This window comes from Equus caballus, chromosome 7 (genome assembly GCF_041296265.1).
Source record: "Equus caballus isolate H_3958 breed thoroughbred chromosome 7, TB-T2T, whole genome shotgun sequence".
In the NCBI taxonomy this organism is placed as follows: domain Eukaryota; kingdom Metazoa; phylum Chordata; class Mammalia; order Perissodactyla; family Equidae; genus Equus; species Equus caballus.
In genome coordinates this window covers 7838815-7856162 of record NC_091690.1, presented here as the reverse complement: position 1 = coordinate 7856162, position 17348 = coordinate 7838815, and the positions used below count along the sequence as shown (strand labels likewise).

At 41.6% G+C, this 17348-nt stretch overlaps 1 protein-coding gene across 2 annotated transcripts in view; it reads left to right on the top strand.

The window, feature by feature from the left end:
• Positions 1-17348, top strand: part of MAML2 (mastermind like transcriptional coactivator 2) — a 334486-nt gene that overhangs the window by 11526 nt on the left and 305612 nt on the right. The window lies entirely within an intron of this gene.

Genomic DNA, 17348 nt, shown 5'->3' with positions numbered 1-17348 from the left:
CCCTTTTCTCATGGATGAAAAAAATTGAAGTCCATTCAAAAGAAAATACTCCAAGATCCCATAGCAGTAGAGGTAAGACTAGAACCCAAGTTTTCTGACATCTATTCCAGGTTATAAAAAGTAGTCTTTTTATTAAGGATTTTTAATAAACCTATAAAAAGAACAATTAGGAACAATTTGGGGTTTTTATTAAAGTTTTGGTACTGGAAGGAGCATGGACTTTAGAGCCTATGGTAGATTGTTTTTTAAATGATCACAGTGATTCCTTCCATCCCACCTGCCCCTTTATAATGTGACTTTACCACTCCTCCCATCAAAAAGTGGATGCTATTTCCCCTCTTGAATCTCGAATGACTTTGTGACTTGTTTTAACCAAGAGTATGTGACAGAAATGACATTGTGCTATTTCAGAGAATGGGCTTTAAGAAGCCCTCTTAAAATTTGTTAAGACGATAAATCTTATGTTTAGTGTTCTTACCACACAAAAAAATGTAATAATAATAATAATAACAAAGGGAAGGAGAAAATTTGGGGAAGTGATGGATATGTCTGTGGCCTTGATGGTGGTGTTGGTTTTATGGGTGTATATCTATCCCCAAACTCACAGAGTTCTATACATTAAATATGCACAGCTTTTTATGTGTCAATCATACTTCAATAAAGTGGTTAAAAGAAAAAAAAGAAGCCCTCTTGGAACACCGAGACTGCCATATAAATAAGCTGGTCTAGCTAACTGGAGGATGAGTGTCCAGCTGCAGAGAACCAAGGTGCCCTTGCTTCTAAACAGCACCAACTGCCAACACAAGAGTGAGGCCATCTTGGGCCATCTAATCTTCTAGCTCAATGCAGCCACATGAGTGAGTAAGCAGAGGAACTGCCCAGCCAACCTAGAGAATCATGGGAAATATTACATCATTGTTTTAAGCCACTAAGTTTTTGGAGTGGTTTGTAACTTAGCAAAGGTTTGCTAAATTAGAGCTGGAAAACCTTAGCATGGAAGATGGTTCCACCTCTTTAGGTGTGTTACCCCAGGACTGGTTACTTAACATCTTGAGACTCATTTTCTGCTTTTCATGATAATACAGACTATCTCAAAAGGTTGTGAGGATTAAATAAGATAATACATGAACCAACCTAGCACGTTGTCTAGCACATGGTAGAGCTTAACAAACATTAGCTTCCTTGCTTCTTTCTTTGTCTCTTCTCACTTGTTATAATTCGAGCCCCCCTTCCTTTGTCATCTCACTTTCACTTCATGCACATCAGCATTCTCATAGGCTTCCACAGCTCACTGTTTCTCTGAACAACAATTTATTTTTCCCCCCCAATGATGGCCTGGTGCTGTCATTCCTCCTAACTACCAAATTTCCAGCATTCTTGTTACGCTCCAGGGAACACATCTGCCTTTAGTAGTCTCCCCTTAAAATAGAAAAGGGTTAACCTCATAAAGATGTCACTCCCCTTCTACTGTTATGCTGCCCTTGGGAGAGTCAAACAGCATAGCAAATATATATGGGCAATGTAATTGCATTCGATCTTCTAGGTCATAGAAGACTTTGCTAGCTAGTACAGCATGCAGGGGAAAGAGTAAGCATATTCTGTCTTGAAGAGCAGTGTTTCTAAACTCTATCACCTTTCATTGGTAGCAAATAACTCTAAGCGCCTCATTTCTTTCATCTTACACTTCACAATAAGTGAATAAACAGAGGGAGCAATGCGGTGATACTATATTATACTTAGTATACCCATTAGTGATATAATAAGAGAGTCCTGGCCTGGGAACTGGGTGTTGAGGGTCCTACTGCTCCCACTGATACTAACTAGTACTGCAGTTTAGTTAAGTCTTTTTACCTTTATTTAGTTTGCTTCTTGGAAAAACAATGAGAGGCACTTGGTGAGTGGCTTGGATCACCTCTGGGGCCCTTTTTGGGTTGATTTATTTGGAATAAGTTCCCTGATAATTTTGCTTTTGTTTCTCAAACTTCATTCTCTCCATAAATATATCTGGCAGAATCAAAAGAAAGAGAGGTGACAAGGGTGGGAATGTTTTGTTTTTTATAGAAAGTGCTAGTGAGGAGGGTCTGAAGGAATCTGGAGAACGAGGCCCGGCTGTGGTGAAGAGAAAACGCACAGGCATATTAATTGCTTAACACCTTTCTTGGAAGGAATGAACAAATCGCTCCATATCTGACGCTGTTTGTTGGAGTTTAGGGTTCCAGAATGAGAAACGCAGTTGTAGGACTGGAGTTTGATTCATTAAATTTATTTTTAGAGGGATCCTCTCAACCGCACTTACAGCATTTCTGTGGGCAAAGATTCCCAGTTGAGTGCCCCTGTGAAAGAGCTGCATGCAATATAAAATATAAAATATGAAATATGAAATGAAAAGGGAGATATTCTTGTAAACCCTTCGTTCCTCCGGAATTGACTAGCATTTTAGCTGTATACATGGGTCTCTCCATCTGCTTTTCTCTCTGTCTCTCTGTTTCATATACATATAACAATTGAAATGTGGAAATTAATGGATGGAATTTTATATGTGTCACCACTTCATTTTTTAAATATGTTTCTACTTTAAAGGGGGAACTACAAAAGAGAATCACTAAGAAATTGGCCTGGGGGAGGGGAATTCAATCCACTGCCTTTTTTTTTTTTTTTTCTTATCACTAAAACCCTAAGCAGAGAGTGTAATCACCTATTTCCCAAGGGTAGCCCTAAGCCCTTAAAACTCAGATCTGTTTAGGGATTTAGTAGAACTGGAAAAAAGAAGTGCACAGGATCTGCTCCCCACAAACCAACAAAGGAAAATTTACCCAACCAAATATTAAATCTAGAGAATTTCTTTGATAGGACAGTCCCTTCCCTCCCTATCTCTTGATTTAGTTAGAGTACAGCTCTTCAAATTGCATTTTTACGACTCCTAGAATCTTTGGGGTCTGTGGATCACATCTTAGGCTCCAGGCCAGCACTGTACGTTTTCTTTCGCAAAGCAAGATGTAACTAGCAGGAAGCCAAAAGGGTCATTTGGTCGTGTTTGTCACTTTGTTTTGTTTCAAAGGGTAGACACACTCAGCTTCATTGTCTGTTAGACTAGAGCCATAGGGATGGTGACATTTTTTCTGGTAACTTCTAAGCTCCTTAGCTTTTCTTCTGTTAAGGGTTTTTGGATTTTTAGATGAAAATGTGTTAGTATTATGCTATGCAACATGGCTTTTCTTTTTAAAAATACTAAGATAAAGGAAAACAAGTTGCCTTTCTTTTCCAATAGATTAGGTCTTACTTTTGCTTAGAAAATGCCCCCTAGGGGCCAGCCTCTTGGCTGAGTGGTTAAGTTCACACACTCTGCTTCGATGGCCCAGGGTTTCACTGGTTCGGATCCTGGGCGCCAACAAAGCACTGCTCATCAGGCCATGCTGAGGCGGTGTCCCACATGCCACAACTAGAAGGACCTGCAACTAGAATATACAACTATGTCCTGGGGGTGCTTTGGGAAGAAGAGGAAGAAAAAAAAGAAGATTGGCTACAGAAGTTAGCTCAGGTGCCAATCTTAAAAAAAAAGAAAAATGCCCCCAAATCCCCATTACACAAATACACAAGCCTTTTGTTTACCATGGTTATTTTTAGTATATAAAGACACAAGTTGGTTACATGGGTGACTTTATAGAGAAAATAGAAATGAGGAAATGCATTAAAGAATATAAGAAAGAAGATCAGTTTTAAAGGAAATTGCTCAAGAAGACAAGAGTGTGCCAAACAGCAGAAACTTGAAAAGAGAACATTCTATCACAATGGTTAAGTGTGGAGTGACAGGAGACCTCCATTCTGGTCCAAGCTTTGCTAACTAGTAGGGTGACCTTGGGGCTAGTCACTCCTCCTTCTGAGTTTCCCCATCTGTAACCCAGAAGGGTTGGATTCCTCAGCACTTCGCTTGGCTGGATTATTCTTGTCATGCAGGATTCGGCTCAAATATCACCTCCTTGGTGAGACCTCCCTGGCTGCCCTAACTAATGTAGGCACACGTGATTGATCTCTCTTTCTCTTTCCTCTTTATCCCATTTCCTCACTTTATCCCATCACAGAGGTTTTGTTGTCTTCATAACTTTCATCACTGTCTGAATTTATCTTGACTCCTTGTTTATTTTTGCATTTCCTATCTTTCCCCACTGGAATATAAGTTCCATGAGACCAGGGACCTCGTCAGTCTTGTTCACGACATCTATCCCCGGGCCTTAGCAGTTTCTGAAATATTGTGGATCCACAATAAATATTTGTTGAGTGAATGACCAGATCAATGGCTTTTAAACTAGAGATATTGTATGGGTCTTTCAGGGATGGAAGCAGGAAAGAGAGATGGAGGAACACATGGTGGGCTTCCAAGGTCTTCATTTCCTGTTTAACTATCCATTATATATATAAAACAATGTTTTTAATCTCACTAAGTATGATTAAAGGATATAACTTTATGTATATAAACGCTAGTTTTTAATCACACTAAGGCATATCTACCTGGTGATCTAGTGGTTAAGATTTGGTGCTCTCATCACTGCAGCCTGGGTTTGTTTCTTGGTCAGGGAACCACACCACTGGTCTGTCGTTGTCATACTGTGGCAGCTGCATGTTGCTGTGATACCGAAAGCTACGCCACTGATATTTCTAAGACCAGCAGGGTCATCCATGTGGGCACATTTCAGGGGAACTTCCAGACTAAGACAGACTAGGGAGAAGGACCTGGCCATCCACTTCTGAAAAAACTGGCCGTGAAAACGCTATGAATAGCAGCAGAACATTGTCTGATAGAGCGTTGGAAGGTGAGAGAATGGCGCAAAAGGAAGGACTGGGCAGGGTTAAGCTCTGTTGTACACAGAGTTGCTAGGAGTCAGAATCTACTCGACAGCACTAACAAAAAACATATATATATATATTAAGGCATATCTATATATCTATGTGTGATGAAAAACATGGTTCAGTGCTGCAAACATTTGAAAGATACAGGGACATGATGATCTCCTAAGATTCCTTCCAGTTTGAAACTCTAAAGCCCAGTCTCTCATGAGTAGAAACACTGGTGCAAGGAAAAGGATGAAGGAATAGAAGTTATATATATTGAGAGCCTACTGTATGCTGGGTCATGTTTTAGGCTCTTGGGCCACACAGGAGAGACAAAGTGCTCGTTTGATGGAGTTTGCCATTTTAATGGGAAGGGGAAAGGATGGAGAGTAAACAAACAAAGGAATGAGATAAATTTAACTAGTGATACAGTAATGCACAGCTCTTTGTTCTTTAATGTGGCTGATTGGAGATTGATTTGGCTTAATTAAAAGGAAGCAAATCTGGGAAACACTCTGGGAAGTGGCAAGTGATAACCGTAAACAAATGACTACCCTCAGAGCTAGAAGATGGGCTCCTTTGCCAGTGCCTGCTCTGAACCTGGACAGCTGCCTGCACAGTGGTCTTCCCCATTCCAGGCTCTGTGCTGCTTTGGCCACAGTCTGCAAAATGCTGGTTCTGATGCTTCTAGGGAGGAAGGTGGTCATGTCAGCATCTTCTGTGCCTGGGAGCTATTGTCATCATTTTGTTAGACATCATTGAGGTTTGAGAATTAAAGAGAAATGACTAAAAGGCAAGTGTAGAGGACAAGAAGAATACTGGCCCTCTTTAACAGTAGAAACGGAAAAGAAACGGTCAGGAAATTAGCATCAGGACCACAAGGAGGTGGAGGCATAGCAGACTCTCAGAGGCAGGCAGAAGCAGTAAGTGGCGTTTCCAGTAGTCATAATATCATCTAACATGTATACAACCCATATAGTCCTCACAGAAACCGTGAGCTATAAATAAGGCAAGCGTAGCTTTTTTTAACTTTACATATGGGAAACAGACTTGGAGAAGCTGAGAAATGCTAATAATATCTTACTTTTGAATAGCAAATTTGCAGTTTATTGAATGTGTACACACAGATGATCTCTGTTTGTTCTCTGGAGTATTATTACACCCATTTTAAAGACTGGTAAGAGGCTTGAACTGGCCTGTGCCAACTCCACTAGTGAGCAGCCACCCGCCCTCCTGACCCCTGGGCCTGTGCAGGGCGCACAGCTGGCAAAGTTGAGTAACTGGGCCCCAAATTCATCACTGAATTTGCATCTAAGATGAGGACCTTGACTGTCTTGAGCTCTCAGAAGCACAACTCACACATACTCTGAAGCAGTGACTCTCCTAGAAAGAATGACAATCATGAATGGAATGAGGATGTCAGACACCAAGGGCACATCACATCTAGAATAAGGGAGGCTGAAAAACGAGAGTCTTGTTTTGTTTTTTGTTTCTTTTTTTCAATTCATTAATTTGTAAGAATTTAAGGCAAGATGAAAAAACTTTTTGAATTTATGAAAGCCCACACTTTGCTATCTTCATTTCTTGTCAGTTTAGTGAGTCAACTCGAAGGTCTGGGGAGAGAGGGCTGCAAAGTTGTTATGAAGAGAAACTTGATCTTGACTCAAAGAAGCAGATTCATCTCTGAAACCAAGATTGGTCTAAGTTTTTCTCTTTACTGTTGCTTATTTTGGAATGCATATCTTAGTTGGAGCTTAAGGGAGAGACCTTGCAGCTCTTTGCTGAAAAGTGATTTTGAATCCACTCAGGTCTGAGTCGAATATGTTTTTTATGCTGATGGGTGTTTTCTCATCACCTGGAGAAAATGCAGGGCTTCATCATTGATGAAATTTTGCTTCAAGGTGGAGAAGTGCCTTATTTATCTTTGTATTCCCAAGGACTACAATAGTGTCAGATATGTAGTAAGCAAGCATTTGGTAAACGTTTGTTGAATTAAACTGTGGCGAGCATGAATTTTTTAAAGGACCCTAACCCTTTATATTTCTGTGACTAAATGTATCATACACCAAATGTGAAACACTGATCTTCAAGGTAACCTTTTGGTTCAACGTATTTTTTTAAAAATCACATTTATTACTATTTAACAAAGGCACTCTTGTAAGTGTTTTTAGAATGTTAACTCATGTATCTTCATAATCACTTGATGAGGTAGGTACAATCTTATTTGCATCTGACAGATGAGGAAGTTGAGGCCTGAGGTGAAGGAACATGTCTGGGTCATTCAGCTGTGAGTGGTGGAGTCGGGGTCTGCACAGTGCAGGATGATGCCATTGCCCATGGGTCTAGTCGTGTTTTCCTACTGCAGACAAGAGAGGGTAATTATACAGGTAATATCAGGCTCCAGCTCACACGTGATCCTGGCCTGATTGGGAAGCCAAGTACAAGAAGATGTTTGAAAGTCAGTAAGGATTAGAACTAACTCATCATCTGAGGTGCAGATGAAATTCAGCGTGAATGCCTGGGGGCCGCAGATTACTCTTTGAGACAGTTACCAGCCTCCTGTTATTTACAAGGTAGAAAGTGCTTGAACATATAGGATCTGTGAGGGACAAATGTGTTTCAACTTGCATGCCAGGGTAGGTTAGTAGTAGCCACCTGAAGCCCTATGTGGAGGATTCTAAGATGATGTCCAAGCTCAGTGGGAAAGAGGGCCATGGTGATTCATTATTGATATCTGCCATGGGCAGAGAGACAGCAGCATGATTGACGAGTCCCTGGGATGGAGTCTTCAGGATTCAGGAATCCAAACCTGGAGGATCTTAAATATGTATTCCTGGTGAAATGTTGACTCCTCCCATGAAGGAATGCTTCAAGACCTGATCATACTGAGAGTGAGCTTTATATCCATTTATGGAATAAAGTTAGGTTTAAATAAGTTAATTATAAGTACCTTGAAGGCAAGTTTCCTTGAAGACATTATGACCTATGTTCTCTCTGAGAACTCAGCTAAGGTAACTGAGGGTTTTTTCAGTATTTTGTAAAGTGCAACGCAAACTCAGCTTCACTTCCTCCCTGACTTGCAACCAGATTGCCTTCAACCCTCTCTTATTTGGAAATTCTGGAGATACCATTACTCATGATCAGTATTCTGAAGGAAATCCATTTTTGGTAGAAGCAAGGAAGGAAACAATGTCGAAATAGGCAAAGGATGCCCTAAACATAAGTGAGATCACCGGAACTTTCTTTTAGGAATCAAATCCTGCTAAAGCTGCCTTTGAAACATTTTTTGGTAAATATCTATTGAGCTATTATGTCCAAGCCCCACTAGAGGCACCGGGAATGAAGTGGTTCTGTGGTCTCTTGGAAAGTGCTTTCTTATTATCAATAGCTTCCTTTTACCCTAGAAGATAAGTGATACTGCGCCCTGAGTTTGTGAACTGCCTGAGCTGAATGCAAAGTTTTGTGTGATGGCATTTATGCATTTTCACTGTGGACGTGTTCCATAGTTTTATCAGATTCTCCAAGGATTCCAAGGGCCAAAGAACCTGAAGCGGAGGCTTGTAGTGGCAGGAAGAAGAATCTACTGGATCTAGGGCACTGTGGTTCTCCACTCTTCACAGAACAGACAGTTCTAGGAGATCTGAATAGTTCCTTTCTTTGTGTATCCGTTCATTCTAGTTTCAGGAATCTGAACAGAAAGCACACGTAGCTTTCTTCATGCCTAACATAGTTCCTTTACCTTGAACTTCTGTTATCTGTTTTGTTATCTAAGCATTTTCTTCTTTTCTCAAAGCGGTCCTCAGGTAGCGGCTGAACTCTTTTTGTGCTGTTTTGCAGTTTAGTTTTGAGCCCAGTCCAGCAGTGTTTTCCTTTGTTTTTAAGTGACCTCCACCGTTTAGAGCCTTCCTCCCCTCCCATCTTGACCTCTAACTCCAAATTTATATCTCTGTGTCGTTGTGGGGAAATTCTTGGTAAAAAGGAGAAAGCTGAATTGGAGCGCCGTCTCAGAGATTTTCATAGTAACACTGACTCTTTATTATTAGCTGTGCACTCCAGGCTGCTCGAGTTCGTATTTTGGCAGTGGACCATCAAACACCCTATTTTTAAGAGCCTTTAACTTAGTTGTAAACATGTACTGTGACTGGGAGCTCACTTTCTTTACTCGTATTCACCAAAAGCAGTTTAACTGTTGAAAAGTTGTTATAAAAAAAAAAAAGCTCAGACTTCAGGACTGTTTTTCCACTCATCTAACTCAAAACTGTGCATGATCTAAAAAAAGGAAAATTTGGCATTTAGTTGCTTAATTTGATGGTCCAGTCATATTGGTAATTTGAAGGGAGGAAGAAATGGAACTACTAGGTCATTTTACTTTGACATATGCCCATCAAAGATGCATGGAGGGAATGATGCTTGCTACACATATTTACGTGAATGACCAGAACAACTCAAAGAAATGCAGTCCAGTGCACTGAGTAAATTGTTTATGCCCTTAAAATCTTCTATATTTAAAATAAAAGTGTTCTGTAGACCTATTTCCTACACACTCTAAATTATGGAGACTTTAATAGTCCCATTAGGAGAACATAAATAATATTCCAAACTCTCATCGGCTTGCACGTACATACATATATCATTGATGACTGAGGACTTTAAACAGTAATATTCAGAAATTTGGTGAAGGAAAGAGTATCATGAATATGTCTATTTCGTTTATCTTTGGAAAGAATTTAAGCAAGTGTAACAAAACACATATAAACCTTCTTTTTTTTTTTATGGTGAGGAAGATTGGTCCTGAGTTAACATCTGTGCCACCAGTCTTCCTCTATTTTGTAGGTGGGATGCCGCCATAGCATGGCGTGAGGAGTGGTGCATGTCTGCACCAAGATCAGAACTGGCAAACCCCAGGCTGCGTGCGAACTTAACCACTAAGCCACAGGGCCAGCCCCATATAAATCTTTTGATGTGATTGTGACTTACTGTCCTAAAACAGGAGCTTTGAGAATTTAAATGCTAAAAAAAAAAAAGAGAGGTTGAACTTTGACATCTTCCTCTTGTGATTTAAGATTCTAAAAGTAGTGTTAGGCAAATTCTTGTGCTCCATCACAAGAGAAATACCAGCTTTTTGTGAGGAGTTAGCATTTCCTGAAACCTTTTGCAGCAGAGGAGAGCAACTGTGCTTCAGAGATTGGCTGCATTTATGAGGTGGAGAGAATAAAAAGATCTGGGAGTGTATGTGTTTCAGGGGTCATGAGCCCAGTGGGCAACCATATGCTGTGGAAGTATCTTGGCCTGGAAATCCTCAGCTAAATGATAAGTGTCTTTTCCACACAGATCCTGTTTGAAAGCATCTTTCCTCAGTATTGTTTTTACCCCTCAGGCTGCTTTTAGATGTTTCCTGCCCACCTCCCAGGCGGATGAGCAGCTCCACCAGCCCGCACATGGCTTCCATGTGTTCTCTCCCTCGACACCAAATGGCTGTGCTCTGAAGACACTGACTTTCTTGGTTCTTGTCATGTAACATGTTGTCTTATTGCCATGCTTCCTGCTCTAGCTTTTAAATCACACTTCTTTTCTAGTGCTTTCAAAGACAAAAAGCTTCTGGTCCTGGTGGGTATTCATTTGCTGCAAATGCTGGCTAGTTGATCTTCAGCGCATAAAAAATCCAGTGTGCATGTGCATGCACACACATACCCCCCTCACAAACTCCTCCTGTCTCCCTTTTCTTAAGGTAATAATGAATTGAAGACTATCGCTGTATATAAATCCAGAAATTCACAAGATAATGGCCCCATGCCAGAAGAAGGGGGACGGGGAAAACACAACCAGCCCCTTAGTGGGAATTGTCCACTCTACTCCTGTAGGTTAGATTTGCTCAGGGATGAGACTGGACATTCTACCAGAGTCTTCTCCGGAGTCAGTAAAATGTGCTTTCTTCTTCAGTTGCCATTGAGCTTGGGTGTACCAGAGGGCTAGAGAAGAATCTCAAAAGTCTGCTCTTCATTCAGCTCAACAGAGCTGCTTTGGGGCTGTGGTGGTGTTCTAAGTAGTACCTTTCATAACGACTCCCTTCTCGAAGGCTCCTGAAGAATCATCATATCTTTGTACTTTATTGTTAGGTTTGTGGTAGGGCATTAATTGACAGGAGACATAAGCCAATAAATATAAGAAGGAGTTAATTCCACTTCATTCCATTTTCGCCTTGTTGAGCTGCAAGTGTTTCATAGACATATCCTAGCTCATAGCACTCCTTTGGTGGAAAAAGCATCATTGCTGCGAAAAAGTCTTGCGTAGTGTGTCTCCTATCTCCCTGGGCCATCCTAGAAAGCTCCCTGTAGCTTCTGCAAGATGAGCTGGGGATTCTCACTGATGAGCGTTCCTTGCATGGCTCTTTGAGTGAGGTATCACTCTAGGTACTTTGCCGAATTCAAAAAAATCTCAAGCGATTCTCTCTCAGGGCTAGCTATGTGAGCTATGATATCCACATTGACTTCACGGTCCTTATTACAATCTGAAAAGTATCTAATCATTTTGTTTAATGAGTTATATTTCCTCCACTCTTGAACGTAAGTTTACAGAAAATTAAAATAGAATCAAAACTAATTTAATGTCAGCAGAAAGGTTTTTTCTAAAAGTTCATAAGAATGTCTCTTCCCTCCCCTGGGGGAGGTGGGTACCACTCCCTGACCTGGACCTCCTTGAGGATAAACACAACCACAATGTGCCATCTGTGCCCTCCTGTAGCTACATATGTGCATAACTGTTCAGTGAGTGGCAAAGAAAAAACGGCCATAGTGGGTCAGAAGGACACATATTTATGTTTTTAATACTTTCAGGAGGGAGAAGAATTTGCAGAATTGAGCTCTCTGAATCTCTCTAAAAATTTTTAGTGTGATTTTTTTGTTCAAAAGTTAAATTCCAGTTGCCATGTTAGCAAGATGACAAGATTAGTTAATTGTATTAGTTATATATTGTTGCATAACAATTTACCCCAACACTTGGCAGCCGAAAATAGTAAACATTTATTTCCTCATATAGTTTTTAAGGGTCAGGAATTGGGGACTGTTAGTTCAGGGTCCCTCATGAGGGTGCAGTCAAGTTATTGGCGGGGGCTGCAGTCACCTCAAGGCTCGACTGAGGATGGGGGATCTGCTTCTAGGTTCACTCACATGGTTGTTGGCAGGACATAATTCCTTGCTGGCTTTTGGCCAGAGGCCTTAGTTCCCTGCCATGTCGGCCTCTCCATAGGCTGTCTGTGTGCTCTCAAGTCACAGCAGCTGGCTGCCACCAGAGACAGTGATCCGAGAGAGAGAACCAATACAGAAGTCACAATCTTTTACAACCTGATCTCAGAAGTGATGCACCTTTGCTTCTACCATATTCTGTTGGTCACATAGGCCAACCCTGATACAGTATGGGAAAGGACTACACAAGGTTATGAGTGCCAGGAGGTAGTTATCGTTGAAAGCCATCTTGGAGTCTATTTAACATAGTAATGAATAAATGCTGGCCAATGGCCCAGGTTACCATGTCCCCTACTGTGATATTAAGGAAAGTTATACTACTGACTATTCTAAACTTAGGCCATTTATTCATTTCACACGTAGTTATTGAGTGCCAGCTATATACCAGGTACTGTTCTAGGCAATTAAGATACATCAGGGAATAAAATGAAGATCCTTGCCCTCATGAGTCTCACATTCTTTTTTGTGTTCTGCTTTTCATATAGCAAATCCCATGGTCAGTGAGCCCATGTGATTAGGGTAAGTAGGACCTCAAACCAATGTTTCAGACTGACTGACATTTGACCAGCTTCAGCGGGAAACAGGGGGAGCTATTTTCTTTATCTGCCAGAATAAAGGTAGGCTTTTTGAAAGGTGTAGTAACAATACAGTCTCTCTAGTGATTACATTCTTCTATAAATTAACTGTCTTAAATGATTTCTTCTCTGTCTTTCGTAGCTAAGAGAAGAAGTAAAATACGTAACTTAAGAATTAAGGGAAGTAAAGTCTGTTACTTAAGAATTAAGGTTTGGGAGTCAGACCCTGCCAGATTTGAGTCATAACTCTCTGGCTTTCTTATTCTGTTACCTTGGGCATGTTGTTTGACTCATCTGAGCCTCAGTTCTGTCATCTGTAAAATGGTGATCACAACAGCACCTTTCTTGGCATTGTAAGCAATAAATGACCAAAAGCACTTACCATAGGATTTGATACAGAGATTCCACTCAGTTTTATCTGCCTTTTCTTCACTCTGACTGCATCTGTGTACTGCACACAGACTCATTGCCAAAGGTGCTCTCAGAAATGACCGCCTAGTTCAACCCAAACTGAACTGTCCAAGACAATAAGAGGCATAGTAACTCCATTCCTACAGAAACTTCCCTCCTTCTCTCGCTCGCCAGAGTTATGGCTGCTGCTAGTGCGTGTACTGAGAAGAATAACTCAATCTGGAGTTCACAACTTGTATTAAAGCCTTTGCTTTATCATCAGGAGTTTACCATTTAGATTTGTAAAAGTGCGCTCCATATCTACCTGGTGGTTTCCTACCGATGCTGTTTCCGTTGAATACACTTTGCTAGTAAGTCATCTGTGAGCAAGGAGCCTGGAGAAGAAAGGCATATGTGCTCTGGGGTTTCTGCCTCGTTCTCTCAGTCTCGGGCACTGGAGCTAGGAAGCCCCTGAGTTTCCTTGGCCCAGCACTGAACAGGCAGCTGCTTCCTGCCACAGAGGTGCCTGCCTTCCCAAGGCTGGGAGGCCCGTGGCCCTGCTCCCAGTTCCTCTCTCATTTTCCTTCCTGGAGTGATCCCGTTAGAGAAGCTGGCAGTGAGAGGGAAGGGACCCTCATAACTGCCAGCCCCAGAAAGAATATACAGATTGAGCAGGTAGGTGTGTTTTGGTGAAGAGCAGTACAGTACAATTCTTGGAGATACCTGGTAGTTTGGAACTCTGTGTTTTACGTACCCACATAATTTCCCCTTGCCTCCATTGGGCAGGAAATGTGTGTATTGGTGATATGCAATCCCTTGAACCACTGGAAGATGTGAGCAAATGTAACCAGTTTCCAGGCAGTCATGGGCTCTGGATTAGTTTTAGAGGAAAGGCCTTGTAAAGACACACATATGTGGAGAGGACTGGAGAAGAAGGAACAGATGCTTTGAAGCCAGGCAGTCTTGAGTTTGAATCTGGGCCCTGACACTTGTTGGCTCTGTAACCTTGAAGGACAGTACTCCTTAACCTATCCAAGCCTATTCATATAGAAAATGGAAATAATATCGACCTCTGAGAGTATGCAAATCACATAGCACTTTGAACAATAAAAAAAAAAACAAGCAAAACAAGAAGCTCCCAGGAAACTTTAATATTTTTTCTTTCTGAACTCTACAGTTTTCTAAATTAATTAGAGCATCACATTGTTTTTATTAGGAGAAGATATTTGCAGCTTTGAGCACTTTGGTTCCCCAACATTACTGTATATAATATAGCAACCACTGTGGTTGGTGGGGGTGTGAAATTGCTGGGCTCCACCAGCAGAAATTCAGGGGCTGTGGAGGGGGATCTCTATAGAAGGTGCTGAGGCTACATTTGGAGACACAGTCTTTGGGGTAACTCCAAGTGTTGGAAGGTTTTGAAATCACTTTGGCTTAAACAGTTGAGGCATTTGTGGAGGTCAGATATGAAACACATTCTTTTGGCTCAGATGACATTGAACCATAGATGTTTTAGAACTATGGATGCTTCTTTGTGCCTTCTAGGTGCTTTGGAAGACATAAAAGCAGAGATTTGCAAAGGTGCCCTTTCTATTCTGTGGAAAATCTGTGAGCCTCATGTGTGACCTGGATGGAACAATTTAGTACTTTCCATAGACACCATTTCAGAATGCAAGCAGGAACAGGGCACCCAGGAATATCTGTGGAATGCAGGCCAGAAGCTGAAGGACAAGTAAAACCAGAGGGCTCGGGAAGATAATGAATGCCAAGACACTGAGTGCTTAACACTGAAATGATAGTGACTGCCCACCAGGGTCTGTGGGGGCGGGCGGGCAGAGGGGTTGGAGCCCCCACAGCTAAGGAGTTGTCTAAAACTCCGACCTTCTGTGTCTGTTGGATCATTTTCTCAGTTCTATCTCCAAGTCATAGCTTGAATCCCCTGTCTGCTCACCACCTTGGCCCAGGCCAGTACCCCATCTACCCTCAACTGCCGTAACAGCCATCTAACCCATCTCCCTTTTAGTACATACTAAACACAGCAGCAGAAGTTACCTTCTCACTACATAAAATTGTTCACATCACACCCCTCCTTAAAACGCTTAAGTGGCCCCATGTTGCACTTAAAACAAAACCCAAACTCCCTACCCAAGCTTGTAAGTCCTGCACATGCTGCTCCCTACTGCACTTTTCAAGCCGCCCTTGCCCTTGCTTACTACACTCCAGTCATGTGTGGAGCACTTACTTCCCCAAATGTCAAGGTCTTTTCTCCCACAGAGCCATTTATCATGTTTTTTTCTCTAACTCATCACCTGCTGGCTCCCGCTTAATCTTTAGATCTCAACCTAAGTGACAGCCTTACTAAACAACCCTCCTAAAGAGATTTCTCTCCTGTTATTCTGTACTTTTGCCCCTTCTTTGTTTCCTTTACAACGCTCATTACAATTTGCATCGTCTCTATTTATTTACTTGTTGTTTCCCATTTGGATCCATCATCCTCTTTAGGAAATAAACTCCACTTTTCTCTCTTCTTTACCACTATATCTGTGTACCCACCAGAGTGTTTGGGCATACTGGTTGCTCACTGAATGAGCAAACAAGCGCTTTGACTTGCTCTGTTCCAGAGGATAGGGTATGACGAAGGGTTGGTGGGAATAGCTGCTTCTGTTTTCCGAACAAGTTCATCCTTCTAGAATATTCTGTTGAAGGAAATTGGAGGAGTGTGCAACAAGTGACTCACTCACCCAAACTGAAATTCAAGGAACCAGAGATTCTCTCATCTCGTTTTTCAGAGAAGTCACTGGCCTACATATTGCCCAAGTGAGAGCAAGGCTGTGTCCATGTGATAGAAGACTTGTACATCACAGTTACTGGTGCTTTTCGCTACCGTATGGCTAAAGTCTAACTGCCAATCTGACCATTGGGAAGAAATGAGTTCTGAAATTGGATTATATAAAACTGAAGCTTATGTCGACAGGATCAGGGTCTCCGTAGACTTCCTCACTGCCAGCCCCTTTGGGCGTGCTGAAACTTAGAACAAGATGCTTTGAGCCAAATGTCTTCAGGTTGCTCTCTTCTCTATTGGGCGTTTTGGGTACCAGGAAGGAGGAGAATACGTCATTCTGACCTGTCAGAATGGGTAAGTGAATGCTACATGAGGAGACACCAAAAACATTAAAACTTTGATTCTAAAGAGGCAAAATCTTAAAAGGGTGTGTGGAAGAAATAGAAGTGAGGAAGCAATTCACAAGATCCTGGGACACAAGGACTAGCTTAAATTTCAAAGTGTGAAAGAGATAGCATTAGAATAAATATAGTTCTACTTTGTACAGAATGTAGTAAGCTGATGGGAAATCTGATCCCAAGAGGTAGTAAGCTGAATGAAAATGTAAGCATGAAATAAATTAGATGAAACATAAATATATTTTATAGGCAACTATAATGGGTTATTTAAGGAGTGTTTGGGGATATCATTTCCAGTCTTTGAGGTTTACAACAAAGACAACCATGTTCTCCCACAAAACACCTCTTGGTACCATTTAGTCCCTCATCCTTTCAGTAAATATTTATTTAGCACCTTCTATACACATGGTACTGTGCCATGATGTGGATCAGACATTGCCACTTGTCCCCTGGGGGATAAAATCTGTCTGGTTGAGAACCTCTTTTTTAGTATACTCTTTAGAACTGAGGAAAATGGCCCAGGTTGCTGGTGTGAGATTAGGGACCCTATACAATGTATATTGGAAGCTTCCTAGTGCCTCCTGTGTACTCTGATAGGACCTCTAGAGTTGGCACCTGTTGTTCTGAGTAGGACTAGTGTTTGGTCTTCTAAATTGTGAATAAGAACCCAATTCCTCAGTGGCTGCTTGTAATACCCACTTCCAGCTCAGATCGCTGACTTCATCTGTCCTCTGGCCTATTGTCTGGATTGCAGGGGGCTGGGGTTGAGCCATGCCTGCCCCTACCACTCCCATGGCAACTTCCCCTGTGGACCATATTGTGCCAAATATTTATTCTGGGTACAAAATGAGTCTCCTTTATCTTCTAAACAGAATAATGGAACAGTAGTTGACACAGGGCAGGAATTTGGGAGGCATCTTGGAAAAGGGAGAAAAAATGGAAATAATCAGCCCATTGCCCAGTTTCCCTGTGTTTTAGGTTATCTCAGCAGAAGGAGTTGAAACAAAGAGAAGGCGGTGACAATGCCGCTGTACAGAATGCTCATTATACCTCTTAGATATGGCCCTGGTCACCAACCCATGGGAAGGATGCTGTTATTGTCTGGGAGTGGGTGAGGCCTCTTGAAAAAATCTAT